Genomic DNA, 16,679 nt, shown 5'->3' with positions numbered 1-16,679 from the left:
TCCCAAGGCGTTTGACAGCAGTGCTGCACGTCTGATAATCAGGCAAACAGCGGTTAATTGCAGTAAGGGAAGAGTTACTGCTCAAACATTGCTGCTGTCTACAACAAGATGAGTAACGATATGATAATAGAGTATTACCACATCAGAGGCAAAGTCAATGAGTCAATGAGCCAACACTGAATGTAGCTTCAAAATGGCCTGCACGGCTCACGCTTTGTATTATAAACAAATGCCAAAGGACGGCCAGCTTCAAAAGATCGGCATAACCAACCGCTCAGTGATTCTACCAGCATTCTTCCGAGTCTGACATTCAGAAGCAATCTCAAAACTCTTTGCAATGTATTTGATCACATTATCATTCAAATCATCATGAAACAAACATGACCATAAGATACAATGAAGTCGCAGATGGGAAATTATCCGTCACAATGTTACTGCTAGACGGGACAAAGGCCAGAGAGTTGTGGCGTCTTTCAGAACAGTTCAGAGAGTATTTTCATGTATCAGAGCCCGCTGCGACGCTACCCACTGAATTGAGATTTGTCCTGAGCTCAGAACAATCTCGAGGCCCATTTCGGCTCCCTGGGATCAGCCATTGCAGAATTATTTGTCAAGATGACTGAACTCACCGTCAACATCGGCAGATATATCATAAAGCTAATATCAGAAATAGCCCACTAAGTTATCCCGGAATCAAACGCTGATAAACATTACGATCAAGACACGAGAATAGTTCAAACTACATTGGCCCAATGGCTCGTCGGAAGTCGATAAATCTAAGTCATTCATAACAAACCAATGAAAATATTTAAATATAACTTGCATAACGACAAACCACACCACAGATCATGACGTTATTTGTAAATAAATTTTGTGGAAGCACGCCGCATCAGCCCCGACATATCGACATTGCCTTCCGGCCGTATGCAGGCTGCATCTGCAAATAGAGCCGTGTTCGACGGAGGCGCAATATGCCCGTCAGTGGTACTGAGAACCGGCCGGACCGGTCGGCGACAGCGGCATACTGCAGAGGAGCGTCCGCTCGTGACAGGCCCAGTTAGGGATACACCGCCCCTGTCAGACTCAGTACTGGCTGAAATCACTGGCCGCCAGCCACAGAAATGATCGAGACTTTGTTGACGGCATTGCAGGGAAATATTCACTCACAAGCTAATGGTTAACTGGTAAACCGGGCAGCAGTAACTATACCCGGTTTTACACTTATCTCCCAAAAATACGTGTCATTTGATGTGCCAGATTATGGCACAAAATATGCCTTCCGGGGAGGTGAGCCGCCTTTTTAAACTCGTTATTTACCGCTGTGGCAGATACGGCGCCCGAACCATAGCTCAGAGTTGCTCGCTTGGACACAATCCGGTCCAATGGCGCGACTTGCCGCCGGGCCATCATCTCCGAGATGAATATGTACATTAATTGAAGTTTATGGCGGCTTACGCGCTCGACAACGAGATTTGAGAGGAGATGAAAATGTCAGACGGGCTGGCGATTAGCTGTTTTATGTGGGACAACGGCGGCGGCAGCGGGCAGTCACCCGCCGCTCTGCCGCGAGAGGGGCGGCCGCAGTTAAAATGGGCCGCGGAGCGTCGCCGACGACGACGGCAGTTAAATTGTGTCGGGTACGGCGGCCGAGTTTGGCGACCGGTGCGCGACCCCCGTGAAAAGAGCCCGCCGCAGGCAGAGAGGTGACATCGATCAAACTGAGATGGGTGTGCAGCAGTGGCCGGCGACCCACTCCCGCGACCCGCACACAGCCGCACGACGTACAGAGTTGGCCACCGACAATTATAAACAATGGCAGTGATATAGCTGCGTGTGATGAAATGGCGTAAAACTTTGCAATACCACTGCAGCAAAGATCCAACCCGAAATGAAATGGTCAAACACCAATAGACACAGCTGATAAAGTTTCAAATTGAACATGGTAATAAATGAAAGATCAATTTGATCTTTAACTCTATCATCGCATCATTTTGATTGTACTTCCTTAATCGGCTGTCCTTTATTCGAGTATCAATCACCACTTGGCTCAGAGCAAGAACCACAGAGTTCACAACCACTACAATCCACGCAGATTGACAAAACAGCATCAGCGAATCGCCAGCTGTTCCGCCCGTCTTCAGCTCAGCAGGCCAGGCTCTGAAAAACGCCAACAGCTCCCGCGCACCTCTCTTCTCGGCGGCGCCAGAACAACAATCGATTAAGATTACGGGACAAAAACATATGGTAATTAGTCAGGATTAATTAGCAGCTGAAATGCGCTCGCCGGAGTGGCAGCGATGGTGGTATAACCCGGCCCGAGATGGACGTCGTATTAATTAACGTCTGTCGTGATACTCTTTTACTGGTGTTGAATGTCAGAAGTAGAATTAGGGAAATTCGTGCGAGATGTAAAAGCGCACCAACCATATTTCATCACTTCAGCAGCAAGTCCTCTTTTTAATTCTGACAAACCTAACTAATGTACGAAAAGGTGCAAATGATGTTTTGTTGCAAACACCAAAACTTGGCTTTTTATTGTGCCTCGATTTTTCATCGCCATTGGGCGCGATTTCGGCGCTGGCTCTTTGAAATGCCAAGCCATTTAACGTTAGCGATGTACATCCTTATTATTGCAATCGTTAGCAGCTCATTATTATGTACGATTTCAGCACTGGCTTGTGTACCATGTGACTTAGCTATCAGACCATTAGCGCTTTATTCATTCCTGAAATGGGCACGGCCCACTAATGACCTTTTATATTACGGCTCACTGCAGCCACTTCGTTAGCGGAGTTTATTGCCCATTCAGCGGCCCGAATGGAAACGGTCGTCAGTTGACACTGATTGTATTTACTGCTTAGTCGCCCTACTCAGTGCCTAGCTGACAAACAACATTTGCATTTGATTGAATGCAATGCCATTTGTTGGGGCGGTGATATAGAAAAATACACCCTAGGGTGCTGATGCGTGAGATGCTAAGACAACCCGCATTTTTGTTATCAGTTCATGGCACCGCTTATACTACATCGTCATTTTCCATGATAATCTTTACCATGCCTAGAGTGGAATAAAAAATGTTGAATACTGGGGGTCAGCTGTAACATGCTAACGAAGGGGAAGGCGGTTTCAAATACGAAAGATTTGGTAGAGACTATAGAGAGCGACTGTAGCGACTAGCGGCCAACGGATAAAAATCTGCAACCAGCCCCCCTGAGAGCTAGGGCAACACCCAACAACTAGCGAAGAGCCACCTAGCGACTGCAGCCAGAAACCGGCAGCCAGCGACCAGAAACCAGCAACCAACAACCACATGCGACCGAAATCACTAGGCCGCAGTTCCCGCGGCCGGTCAGAGCATCCAAGCAGCCTCCTTTTTACGAGCGTCTGCCACGCTATGAAATCAATTGGTGGTGCGCCGCTTGTTACGAGTTTCGTGGCCAGGAGCGGCGCCGCTTGTTAGTCGAATTTGACTGCGGCATCTCTCCGGTCCGGCGTCTAATGACCCAGACGCGCCGGCGATCGCGCCGCTATTGTCTCTGCGCCATTAGCGCCGCTGGAGACGATTCCGGCGAACGGGAGAAGACGGCGGCGACCATCGAGTGCGGGATACGAGCGTCGCCGAATCGCCGTCGATTAGCCGAGCTCGCCCACGCAGGTTCGGGGTCGAACGGTACGGGGGTGGGTTGGGACCGGTCACTGAAGCTATCAGGTCACGTAGGGGGCGCTCTGAGGGGATTGTCGCGCTGCCAAGAACGGTAACAATCAGAGAGAGAGCTTCTCTGGGAACTATTGGAAGTGTTCAGTGTAGAAGAAGTTCTTAGGTCGGTGTAAAATTTTTGGAGTCTCTCGATAACCTTGCAATTTACGTCCATGGCATGGTGAACTTTATCCTTGCACTTATGATCCAGCGATAGTTGATAAATACAATGATTCATGTGATGATAAGCGATTGAAAAATCGAAGGTGTAAAGGTGGTTGCAGCTTTTCAAAGGGAAGCCAATGTGCATAGTACGTGTGACCTACGTCAGATACAATTTGTCTACAATACAAGGATTACAATTACCCCTTCCATGCCTCTGTCATAACCAGGGACCCTGAATGAACACTGAACAGGGCGGTCTAATGAAGCCTAACACTGATTTACCCACCACGGTGTGAATGACAGCAACACTGATAGGAAACCTACCTCAACCACAGTGCTACTGCATTGTGCAATGTGCATGCATGTTGCACATTCCGTGCACTCTGTCCAGATCCCATCGGGACTGGGAAGTGACAGCATTTACACTGCAAGACGTGTCGTGCACGGCTGTGGGCGTAACGAGTAGGCACAGGTTTGTCGTGCCTCAGTGATGTAACATGGAGTTCACACGATACCCTTTTACCGCGCATGTTATGTGATATATTCTGAACGAGTTGAGAAAAATAGTTCAGAGGCCAGTTTTACCAACAGAAAAATAGCAGCCCGGCGCAATTTTTCTGTCAAAAACCAGCCGACGAGTTTCACCAACCAGGCGAAAAAATATCCGCCGGCGTGAAAAAATATCAGCCAGAAAAATAGCCAATGAGTTTCACCAACGGCAAATGCGGCATTAATGGAGTGTTATTTTGCGCCATTATTTGTAGAAAAACAGCCCAAAAAATAGACGGGCGACCCCGTCTATTTTTTTGATGTCGTGTTGGAACAATTGGCCTCATTTGTTACTAATAATCGTGATTTGCGCTTCCCAGTTGATATAATAATTTAGTATCATTCATGGCCAATTTGTAAAGCATCTGGGCTTCAAGATTAGAAGAGGAATACTGATGATATTGCGTAAAGAAAGAGCCTTTGTCACCAGGCAGGACCAAAAGGAACCAACAAGACTGGTGTTTGGTGTTGTGGTGTTGGTTTTTTCGTTTATATTATCTTTTTGCTACAAGCACCCAACAGCAAGATGATAGCACATTATTAACTAGTGGTCAGCTTACAAGCTCATTGCTCGTGCGAGTCGCACGGAAGTGGAAAATAATGATGGAAGATCATTTTCGAAAATTGAAGGTGCTTGAACAAATGCTGGAAGGAGAGGCAGAGAGGGTAGGCTCATTGGACTCAAGATTTTAAATAAATATGTCACTGTTTTCACATATTCAGCTACATTCACTGTAAAAAATATTCACTAGCTAATTTTGAAATTAGGCATTTTTTACGAGTGCCTCCCTTGCTCCTCGTTACAACATATATGGACATAAGTAGTCAGAGCCATGCACGTTAACAATGCCGCTTGTGGAACAAATGCCTACGAGCGAGAACATGTTCAGGAACCTAATTTTGCGCAGTGTTAATGAACTACGCACAGCCTCACAGTGTTACCCGCCGTTGGCTTGTTCTCGGCCAGTTTTTAGCGTGTCCCTCAATTAGGTCATTTCGCTATTAGCTCAGCTGACGAGGCCCCGGCTGGCACCTACTAAACGGATAACCTTGCGTGCAACCCCGCTTGTTGTCACGAACGCCTGCAGCTGGTAAACGTGCTGGCAAGCTTGCGTGGTAAGCGGCTTCGGATGGCTATGAGGATGTGCCTCATAGCTATCCTCGTCGCATGTTACAACCTAGGAGTCTGTGGCTGCTTTCAGAAGGAGTCCCCCCCCCCCCGCTTCCGGGAGCCGGCGTCCATTTTGTGTTGCGTCGCCATTGCTGTGTGTGTCTGCCCAACTGCTCTTTGGCTTGATTGAAGGTGAGGCATCTTGTATCATTTGCTGTGTGCTCAACAAAAAGGTTGTCCATTTGTAAACAAAAGTTATTATGTTGTTTAGCTTCTTAGAAGATGTATAGTATCGCATAATGTTGCCCGTTGTTGGCAGAAGTGCGCCGGTATCGTCTATCCAAGTCAGAATAGCTATATGTTTGGGACTTAAGCTAGCTTGTGGCAGGAATCTATCACTTTATTCAACTTTAATTTAATCATTTTCCAGATTGGTATGCCTTATGATAATAATAATGTTAATATTCGTTTTTTCACCCATTACAGACTTCTCTGGTGAAGAATGGGGCCATGTATGTCCTGGCCTACCTGCACCCCGCGACTGCCGCCGGTGCAGAGCTAATGAAAAAATCACAAATGTTTGATGGTGGTTATTTAAGAAACCTTATTGAAAATTATTCAGTTAGTTGTTGTTGTTGTTGTTGTTGTTGTTGTTGTTGTTGTTAAAGCTATAGTTATTGTCCTGGCGTTGTTATTGTTCTCGTTCTCGTTCTCGTGCCCGAATAAATGTGCTGCAGCGCTACTCAGTCTGTTTACTTGCGGGTGGCGGTCGAGACGGAATTCCGTCGACGGAATTCCGGCGACCGTGCCTCGACCCCGAAGACCAGTAGTGGTACTAGTTAAATAGTGCCACTACTGGTCTTCGGGGTCGAGGCACGGTCGACGGAATTCCGTCGACGGAATGCTAGTACCATTACTAGCCTTGGGGGCTAGTACCATTACTGGGTATGGATTAGTAGGCAGTGGCTAGTTACCTTACCAGGCAGGGGCTGTTATGACACCTAGTAGACGCACTACCCACGCTATTTACGTGCGTGTTGTCAAACTAGGTGGAGCACGGTGGTCGTATGCATACGAGGCACAGCCTTGTCGAACAAGCTTGTTACTCGGCAACTAGCCTAAAATTAGCCAAATTTACACGCTCCTGCAATGTTATTTTTGCGCTGAGAATTCCTCTACGAGGGGCTTGTAAGTTTTTTTTACAGTGTTTGGCAATGCAAGGCGCCAACTACTGATACCACTACTACTTTTGGGCATAGGCGGCGGAACGATTTGCGACAAGGGGGGGGGGCACCATGGCTCAAGGAGCCAAACCTAGGGTACCCCCAAATCCTGTTTTCTCATCGGATTTAGGCCACTTATTTTTCGTCATAGCCCTGACACGATGATTTTTTTTTTGATTTTTTTCACTAAACGAAAATGGCAGTTCACCCCCGTATGCAGGGGTGTAATTTTATATCTCTTTGTGGGGGCATATGCACCCACAATCCTGAATTATGCCCCCACAATGATGAAAATGCACCCACAAGTCTTTTACAAGGCTGCAAGCGTCCTTTCGATAGCACGGTGCCCTTCGCATGCTCTAACGGCGTCCTGACCGTCTCGTGTTCATGGATAATATAGCGTTTTTAATCACTCGGCGCCCTTCTGGGAGAATGGCGCACTTTTGACAGCACCGCGCCATTCTCATGGTCTAACGGCACCCTCCTGACCGTCTCGCGTCCTTAGGTCTCTGTTCACCGTGCATCCCTCGACTGTTCGGCGCCCTTCTGGCCTCTCAGCGCCCCTGAACCACATATAGCGTTTTTAATCACTCGGCACCCTTTTACGAGAATGGCGCCCTTTTCATGATCTCAAGGCGCCCTCGTAACCATCTGGCGCTCCCACGTCCTAACCTAACCTAACCTAACCCACCAACGTAGCACTACTGACTGTGCGGCGCCCTTCTGGCCTCTTAGCGCCCCTGGACCACATAGCGTTTTCAATCACTCGGCGCCCTCCTAAGAGAATGGCGCCCTTTTCATCGTCTCACGGCGCCCTCGTAAGTCGTAACCGTGTGGCGCCTCCACATTTGGTGCCCCTCCTACTGGATGGCGCCTCTCTACATATTTTTTACGTCCTTCCGGTCAGTTTCCACTTTTAAGCGTGTATTTGCTTAGTCAGACACGTCACTTGAAGCGCCATTCGGCTAGCAATGTTATCAAATTCGGTGTTAATTTAGGCTCCCACATAAAGGATACCTATCTATCGCGCCCCAAAACGGCCTGGCGCCGGGCGCCCCTACAGCTGGGCACCCACAATCATTTTAGGAAAATTACACCCCTGCCCGTATGTGTGGTTAACTTTAAGCTGATCCTCAAGTACCTATGTGTTTGTCTCTTCCTTATTGTCGTTTGATAAATTTCATTTATCCTACATGTATAATTCCCAAGAAGCCATCGCAGTACTAATCAGTGGCGAATCCCAGGGTGGAGGTCACCTGGGTCATGACTTAGGGCCTGGGGTCACCACATGCCTGCTAGGAGCACCACAGGCCTGACAGCAGCCGACAGAGGCACCACAGGCCCGCCAGGGGTGCCAAAGGCCTAGCAGGGGCACCACGGGCCTGTCAGTGGCACCACAGGCCTGTCAGGAGCACCATCGGCCTAGCAAAAGCACTACAGGTCTTCCAGGGGCACCACAGACCTGCCAGGGGCACCAGAGGCCTGCCAGGGGCACTATCGGCTTCGCAGGGGAACCACCGGCCTCGCAAGGGCACCATGGGCCTGTCAAGGGCACCACAAGCCTGTCGTTGGCAATTTAGGATTGTCAGAGGCACCACAAACCTGTCAAGGGCACCTGCGTTCTAACAGGGGCACCACAAACCTGCCAAGACCCAGGGACACCACAGGCCTGTCAGGGGCACCACGGGCCTGTCAGGGCCCATGGGCACCTAAGTCATGTCAGGGCCCACCGTAGGCTTGTCAGGGGGCAGGGTAGGTAGGTACCACAGTCTTTCCAGGGGCACCAGCGGCCTAGCAGGGGCACCAGTCATCACATGACTAACCAATAATAAAGAAAATAAAAAACTGAAAATAGGGCACCACCAAAATTAACCCTATTAGTGGCAGGCTCCTGGCTACCGCTATTAGTGGCAGGGGGGGCTGTTTACGACCCCCCCTTGATATCTCGAGATCTAACGGGCCGATTTTCAAAATTCAAACGGCATTCGATTTCGCTCAACGTGATCTACATTTCTAAAAAATAAAAATTAAAAAATGTCAATAGGGGGGGTAGAGGGGGGTAAAAACGGGCAAATTGCAGATACATTTTAGACTGTTTATCACGGCCAAGTTTCTGAACCAATCTTAACGCAACTTTTGCCGATCGATAGAGAATGAACCAGGAATTCACATGGATCCTAAAAATATGCATTTTCAAAAATCATAGGCGGATACAGATAATTGAGATTGGGGGTACACAAAAAGTATAGTAAATAAGGTTTTTGTTGGTACTGTTTCTAAAAAGGGTGGTCATGGTCTTGTTATGTTACAATTTTCTTATGAGAGAACGACTACAATTGTATTGGTCATGCATAGGCGGTGTCAGGGCACCTATGTTGGGAGGTAAAACATAACCCCCCTTTTTGGACGCCTGGATCCGCCTATTATAGCAAAAACGTGTCAAAAGAGGATGCACAATAACTGTATATGTTATCACATGATACCTTTCATTCACTGTTCGTAAAACTGGTGCAGCATCGTGATCTTCGCCCAAATGACTCGCTTCACGAATAGGACCCCCCAATTCCCAGTGCTCTGGAGCCGCCCCTGGTAAAGTTATGAACTTGAAATTTTCAGGGAATGTGCCCAATTTAGTTTTAGGAAAAGTCAGAAAATTTCAGCATCGTAGCTTGAGCGGTTTCGGAGATATTCCCGAAAAACCTGAGGGGTGGATAAAAACAACCCCCCCCCCTGCCACTAATAGGGTTAAGTGGCCGAAATCCGTTGAGGTTTTAATTTTGGGCATAGGTAGGGGCACCACTTTGATTCATGACCCTCCCCTTGGAGTTTTCCCGAATCCGCCCCTGGTACTAATACATCAAATTTAAGGGGGGGGGGCACCTTGCTATTGGTGCCCCCCTTGCAGAATTCAAGGGGGGGCACGGTGCCCCGGTGCCCCCCCCCCCCGTTCCGCCGCCTATGCTTTTGGGTGGAACTTACCTACTTGAGCTGTGCGGAATAGGGAAGGTGCAATTGACATGGCTAAGACTAAAATGGCAAGATTTTCAAGATCAATGACAGTAAATTTAAAAAAGAAATTGAATAGCATGAAAGAAATGTATGAAGGCTTGTTTTTGAAGCCAAATGTGCAAAGTTTGCATGGTTGCGAACCCGAACAAACTTGCTGTCATAAGATTGTGCCACTGAGCTCGGCAAGTCATGCTGCCAATATTGAAAGAAAAGAAAATAATAGTAATGTTGTAAAATGTAAATGAATCCATAACTGTTGTGTGTGCACTGTGCTGAAATTGAATGCATGTGTATCTTGCATGCATGAGTCATGCAGGGATCATGTTAAAACTGGCTGTAAGTATTGTGAGTTAGTTTTGCAAAATTGTGGAGGCACCAGGCAAATTGCGGCCAAAATGTTATTTGTTCACCTCAGCGCTGAAATTTCTGCTCACAGAGTTTTCAGATCATGCGCCGAAATGTTCATGCAGCCCATCCGTTACACTGGTCATGTTGACAGTGACAAGGATTTTTTCCCAGTCTCATGTTGAAATACAATAATAATTCACTTAGCTTGATTTTAGCTTATGTTTTTCATGCCAGTTCCTAGAATAAAGCAGCCGATATTTTCTGTCATGTGAGAAATATAATAACAATATGCACAATTGCAGGCTGTGGCATGTTGTGAGGTTTTCCTTGTTTATTGCTGAGGTTTTTCCAGTCTCTGCTGCAAAAACGGTGTTGAATCCACCATCGTCCGATGGTTTCGATGACGCCAATCATCGGCGAGTGTTGCTGTGATGGCCGACCTGACTGAGCGCACAGCGGCAGCCGCCGTCGCCAATAACGACAGTGAGGATGAGGACACCTCCGAGTCGGACGGAGACGCCGCCGCTGACGACTTCACCGTGCTGGACGAGGTGGAGCGCTCGAGCCGACAGACCGTGCACCGCGTGCGCTGCCCGACTGGCTGGCGCACCTGCAGCCGATTGGCGACCGGCGGCCGGCGCCGGCCAATCTGCCGGCGCTCTGCCCCGAGCTGCGCGCCCGGCTGGCCGCCGAGGGCATCGAACAGGTGTTCCTGGTGCAGGTGACCGTGCTGCCCGAGCTGCTGGCGGCCGCAGAGTCGCCACTGCCACCGGCCGACCTCTGAGTCTCGGCGCCGGCCGGCCTCTCGGTGCCCGCCGTGTTCCGCCAGTACGACGCCGACACGCCGCTCTGCGTCCAGCTGCTGGGTGGAGACACAGTGGCACGAGGGGGCGCCAACTGGTGGCGGTGGGGCCGCGCGGCCCGGCCTCCCTGGCTGATCGTGGTGAGCACTCCCGGCTGGCTGATGGATCACATAACCAGCGCCGAGGGCTTCTCGCTACCGCACCTGCGCTACCTGGTGATCGACGAAGCCGACCGGGTGATCGAGATGGCCGAGACGGGCTGGCTGAAAGCGGTGGAGCGGGTGGCGGCGGCCACGGCCCGCCGCCCTGCATCGCCGGCCGGCTGACGGCCGCCGCCGTCTGCGCGCCTCACCTGCCGCTTCAGAAGCTGCCATTCTTGGCCACCCTGTCACAGAACCCGGAGGCCGGAGAAGCTGGAGCGAATGTCGCTGTTCCAGCCGCGACTGCTGGTGGTCGGCACGGCGGCCGCCGCCGTCGCACTGCCCGGTCAGTTCGTCGGCAGGTTCACCACGCCGGCCGAGCTGAGCGAGTCGTTCAACGTGGTGGCGCCGCAGCCGCTGAAGCCGCTGCTGATGCACCATTTGCTCCGACAGCCCGACTGGCGACGCTCGCTCGTGTTGGTCAACTGGAACGAGGTGGCGCACCAGCTGGAGCTACCGCTGTCTGTGCTGGGCGCGTCTCTGTGGGGTAGTGCCGGCGTGCCGGCGGCGGCGCGCGCTAGCTGAGATGGCCGCACTGGTGTGCTCGAGGCTATAGCGCGCGATATTGACGTGGACGCCGTGGACGCAGTCGTGTCGTACGACATCCCGGCGCTATTGAAGACGTACACTGCGTGCGTCGGACGGCGCGCATCCGCCGGGCCGGCCAGGCGGTCAAGCTAATGTTGGAGCGGCAGCGCAGCAATTTCCAGCGGCTGATGGTGCAGGCGGGCGGCCGGGTGCGGGAGACGCTGGCGCTGCTGGACGAGCTACGAGCTGCGCCAGTACGAGGCGACCTACGTCAGTGGATTTCCACACTAGCTTCTAGTGGATCGCTGTTGTTTTTTATGCTCATTGCTCATGATTTATTTACATTTTAGAAATATTGCAATGAAATAGATGTATGCCTTGTCATCAGCCTAGAAAAGTTAAAGTAAGTAAAGCGTTTTAGTTGCATAACGTATGTTTGTTCATGAACACGGATTTAACATGTCCTAACTCCCAAACATTTCGATATTAGACCCGAGTTACAAACCAATCGAAAGGCTTAGACGATCATTTGGGGCGTAGCCAGACGGCTCGGCTGGGTGTGAAAGCCGGCGACCAAGGTGGTGACCACCCGATCATAATGCACAGCGGCCTCCGTCGGACGATTGTGTCCGCGCGCAACGAATGATCTGGGCACACGCAGAGGAGTTCGGCAGGACTCTCCACTGAGCGGTACTGGGCGCAGTCGAACGACGGTCGACGACGCTAGCGCAGGTATTGTTAATTTGTTACGACTTACGAGCCGGACCAGTGTAGCGGGCCCGGAGCAAATATTTTTTGCTGTGTGGCGTTCCTTCTTCTCGACCGGGCCCGGCAAACGGGGCCTGCGTATCGGCTAAAACCACCTAGCCGGGCAGTCTGACCTCCACCTCGCCGAAGCGGAGCGAACGACGTACCCTCAGCCCTGCAATGACCGCGGTGCAGCAGTTAATCTGGGTAGGTATTTTCCTAAGGTAAGACACTCGCCTTTGCACAATGCTTTACATATATAGGCCTTGGCGAGTTCGTTAGCCCTCTTACTCCCGCTAGAAGGTGCTAATGCAGTGCACGCGAAGCCGCCTCGTAGCACCGCAGTTCAACTTCAATCGCTCGGCAGCGGAACTGTCCGTCGTCCGTCCAGCTTCAGGTGGCGTCTCTGGGAGCAATGCTGACCGCTTATTTGCCGCTCTTTTGAAAGCTAGGAAAGAGGTGCGGCTCCCGGATCTGTCGGGAGCGGGACTCATAGGCGGCGGAACGGGTAGGGCACCGGGGCACCGTGCCCCCCTTTGATTTTGACATTTTAATATTAGCCCTATGGGCGTTGCATGGAAAGAATGGGACCAAAAGTCGGCAGTGCCCCCTTAATTGAAGGTGTTCCGCTGCCACTGGAGTGGGTCTCATCTAGTCCCCACCTCATAGCTGGAGGTCCACACATTGCGTTCTCGGTCTACACGATGATTTTCTACAAGGTGCGACTAAAAACAGACAAAAAGGTACATAACAAGTTAAAGGTATTGTAAAAATTAATATAATAGGCTGACAGGAAAAAATATTCATCTTAAATTTGCCTTAAATGCAAGCTTCCTTACGTCACCTTTATGAATGACGTGCCTACGTTTACAATTTGGTAGTTTTGTATTGTATTGGCTTTTGCTGGGCACCAGAATGTTGATATAGATATGAAAGTTTATAATGCTCTACTTTGTTGTTATTACTCTTGAAAATAATGTAATAATTTACGATTATAATATTTCGAAATGTATATAGCATTTGCATTAGAAATCACGCTTCAATTTGATTGAAAACATGCTTTAAATGATTTCTTAATCTCCTTGACATATCGTAATTTGATATCGTAACAGAATATCAGCTGACTACCGGCGACAAATAATTTCCGTCCGAAGTCGGCTGGTATTTTTTTGTTGGTGAAACTCGTGGCTGTGTGGCGTTTATTTTTTCGGCTGGAGTTTTTATTTCGGCGGCCGGCTGGTATTTTTTGGTAAAACTGGCCTCAGAGGCCAGTTTTACCAACAGAAAAATAGCAGCCCGGCGCAATTTTTCTGTCAAAAACCAGCCGACGAGTTTCACCAACCAGGCGAAAAAATATCCGCCGGCGTGAAAAAGTATCAGCCAGAAAAATAGCCAACGAGTTTCACCAACGGCAAATGCGGCATTAATGGAGTGTTTATCTGCGCCATTATATGTAGAAAAACAGCCCAAAAAATAGACAGGCGACCCCGTCTATTTTTTTGATGTCGTGTTGGAATAATTGGCCTCATTTGTTACGAACTATCGTGATTTGCGCTTCTCAGTTGATATAATAAAATAGTATCATTCATGGCCAATTTGTAAAGCATCTGGGCTTCAAGATTAGAAGAGGAATACTGATAATATTGCGTAAAGAAAGAGCCTTTGTCACCAGGCAGGACCAAAAGAAACCAACAAGACGGGTGTTTGGTGTTGTGGTGTTAGTTTTTTCGTTTAATATTATCTTTTTGCTACAAGCACCCAACAGCAAGATGATAGAGCATTAACTAGTGGTCAGCTTACAAGTTCATTGCGCGGACGGAAGTGGAAAATAATGATGGAAGGTCATTTTCGAAATTGAAGGTGCTTGAAGAAATGCTGGAAGGAGAGGCAGAGAGGGTAGGCTCATTGGACTCAAGATTTTAAATAAATATGTCACTGTTTTCACATATTCAGCTACATTTGACGTGGCAAGGCGCCAGCTACTGATACCACTACTACTTTTGGGTGGAACTTGCTTGAGCTGTGCGGAATAGGGAAGGTGCATTGACATTGCTAAGACCGAATTGGCAAGATTTTCAAGATAAATGACAATAAATTTTTAAAAAGAAATTGAATAGCATGAAAGAAATGTATAAAGGCTTGTTTTTGAAGCAAAACGTGTAAAGTTTGTATGGTTGCGAACCCGAACAAACTTGCTGTCATAAGATTGTGCCACTAACTCAGCAAGTCATGCTGCCAATATTGAAGGGAAAGAAAATAATGGTAATGTTGTAAAATGTAAATGAATCCATAACTGTTGTGTGTGCACTGTGCTGATATTGAATGCATGTGTATCTTGCATGCTTGAGTCATGCAGGGATCATGTTAAAACTGGCTGTAAGTATTGTGAGTTAGTTTTGGAAAATTGTGGAGGCACCAGGCAAATTGCGGCCAAAATGTTATTTGTTCACCTCAGCGCTGAACTTTCTGCACACAGAGTTTTCAGATCATGCGCCGAAATGTTCATGCAGCCTGTCCGTTACACTGGTCATGTTGACAGTGACAAGGATTTTTTCCCAGTCTCATGTTGAAATACAATAATAAATCACTTAGCTTGATTTAGCTTATGTTTTTCATGCCAGTTCCTAGAATAAAGCAACAAATATTTTCTGTCATGTGAGAAATATAATGACAATATGCACAATTGCAGGCTGTGGCATGTTGTGAGGTTTTTCCTTGTTTATTGCTGAGGTTTTTCCAGTCTCTGCTGCAAAAACGGTGGTGAATCCACCGTCGTCCGACGGTTTCGATGACGCTAATCATCGGCGAGTGTTGCTGTGATGGCCGACTGAGCGCACAGCGGCAGCCGCCGTCGCCAATAACGACAGTGAGGACACCTCCGAGTCGGACGGAGACGCCGCCGCTGACGATTTCACCGTGCTGGACGAGGTGGAGCGCTCGAGCCGACAGGCCGTGCACCGCGTGCGCTGCCCGACTGGCTGGCGCACCCGCAGCCGATTGGCGACCGGCGGCCGGCGCCGGCCAATCTGCCGGCGCTCTGCCCCGAGCTGCGCGCCCGGCTGGCCGCCGAGGGCATCGAACAGGTGTTCCTGGTGCAGGTGACCGTGCTGCCCGAGCTGCTGGCGGCCACAGAGTCGCCGCTGCCACCGGCCGACCTCTGCGTCTCGGCGCCGGCCGGCCGCGGTACGACGCTGGCGTTTGTGCTGCCGGTAGTGCAGGCGCGGCGCCGGCCGCCGGGTGCGCGCGCTAGCTGTGCTACCCACACAGGCGCTGCCCGCTCAGGTGCCCGCCGTGTTCCGCCAGTACGACGCCGACACGCCGCTCTGCGTCCGGCTGCTTGGTGGAGACACAGTTGCACGAGGGGGCGCCAACTGGTGGCGGTGGGGCCGCGCGGCCCGGTCTCCCTGGCTGATCGTGGTGAGCACTCCCGGCTGGCTGATGGATCACATAACCAGCTCCGAGGGCTTCTCGCTAGCGCACCTGCGCTACCTGGTGATCGACGAAGCCGACCGGGTGATCGAGATGGCCGAGACGGGCTGGCTGAAAGCGGTGGAGCGGGTGGCGGCGGCCACGGCCCGCCGCCCTGCATCGCCGGCCGGCTGACGGCCGCCGCCGTCTGCGCGCCTCACCTGCCGCTGCAGAAGCTGCCGTTCTTGGCCACCCTGTCACAGAACCCGGAGGCCGGAGAAGCTGGAGCGAATGTCGCTGTTCCAGCCGCGACTGCTGGCGGCCGGCACGGTGGCCGCCGCCGTCGCACTGCCCGGTTAGTTCGTCGGCAGGTTCACCACGCCGGCCGAGCTGAGCGAGTCGTTCAACGTGGTGGCGCCGCAGCCGCTGAAGCCGCTGGTGATGCACCATTTGCTCCGACAGCCCGACTGGCGACGCTCGCTCGTGTTGGTCAACTGGAACGAGGTGGCGCACCAGCTGGAGCTACCGCTGTCTGTGCTGGGCGCGCTCGTGACTGAGTTCTGTGGGGTAGTGCCTGCGTGCCGCCGGCGGCGCGCGCTAGGTGAGATGGCCGCGCTGGTGTGCTCGAGGCTATAGCGCGCGGTATTGACGTGGACGCCGTGGACGCGGTCGTGTCGTACGACATCCCGGCGCTGTTGAAGACGTACACTGCGTGCGTCGGACGGCGCGCATCTGCCGGGCCGGCCAGGCGGTCAAGCTAATGTTGGAGCGGCAGCGCAGCCATTTCCAGCGGCTGATGGTGCAGGCGGGCAAGGCGGGCGGCCGGGTGCGGGAGACGCTGGCGCTGCTGGACGAGCTACGAGCTGCGCCAGTACGAGGCGACCTACGTCA

At 50.8% G+C, this 16,679-nt stretch overlaps 1 protein-coding gene across 1 annotated transcript in view; it reads right to left on the bottom strand.

Moving 5' to 3' along the window:
* Positions 1 to 16,679, bottom strand: part of LOC122370866 (RNA-binding protein Musashi homolog Rbp6-like) — a 98,959-nt gene that overhangs the window by 27,271 nt on the left and 55,009 nt on the right. The gene's annotated exons all lie outside the window — the stretch shown is intronic.

The sequence above is a fragment of the Amphibalanus amphitrite genome, unplaced genomic scaffold (assembly GCF_019059575.1).
Source record: "Amphibalanus amphitrite isolate SeventyFive unplaced genomic scaffold, NRLGWU_Aamphi_draft 001177F_arrow, whole genome shotgun sequence".
In the NCBI taxonomy this organism is placed as follows: Eukaryota; Metazoa; Arthropoda; class Thecostraca; order Balanomorpha; family Balanidae; genus Amphibalanus; species Amphibalanus amphitrite.
The sequence above is the reverse complement of the archived record's forward strand: the minus strand, read 5'-3'. Positions and strand labels throughout refer to the sequence as shown.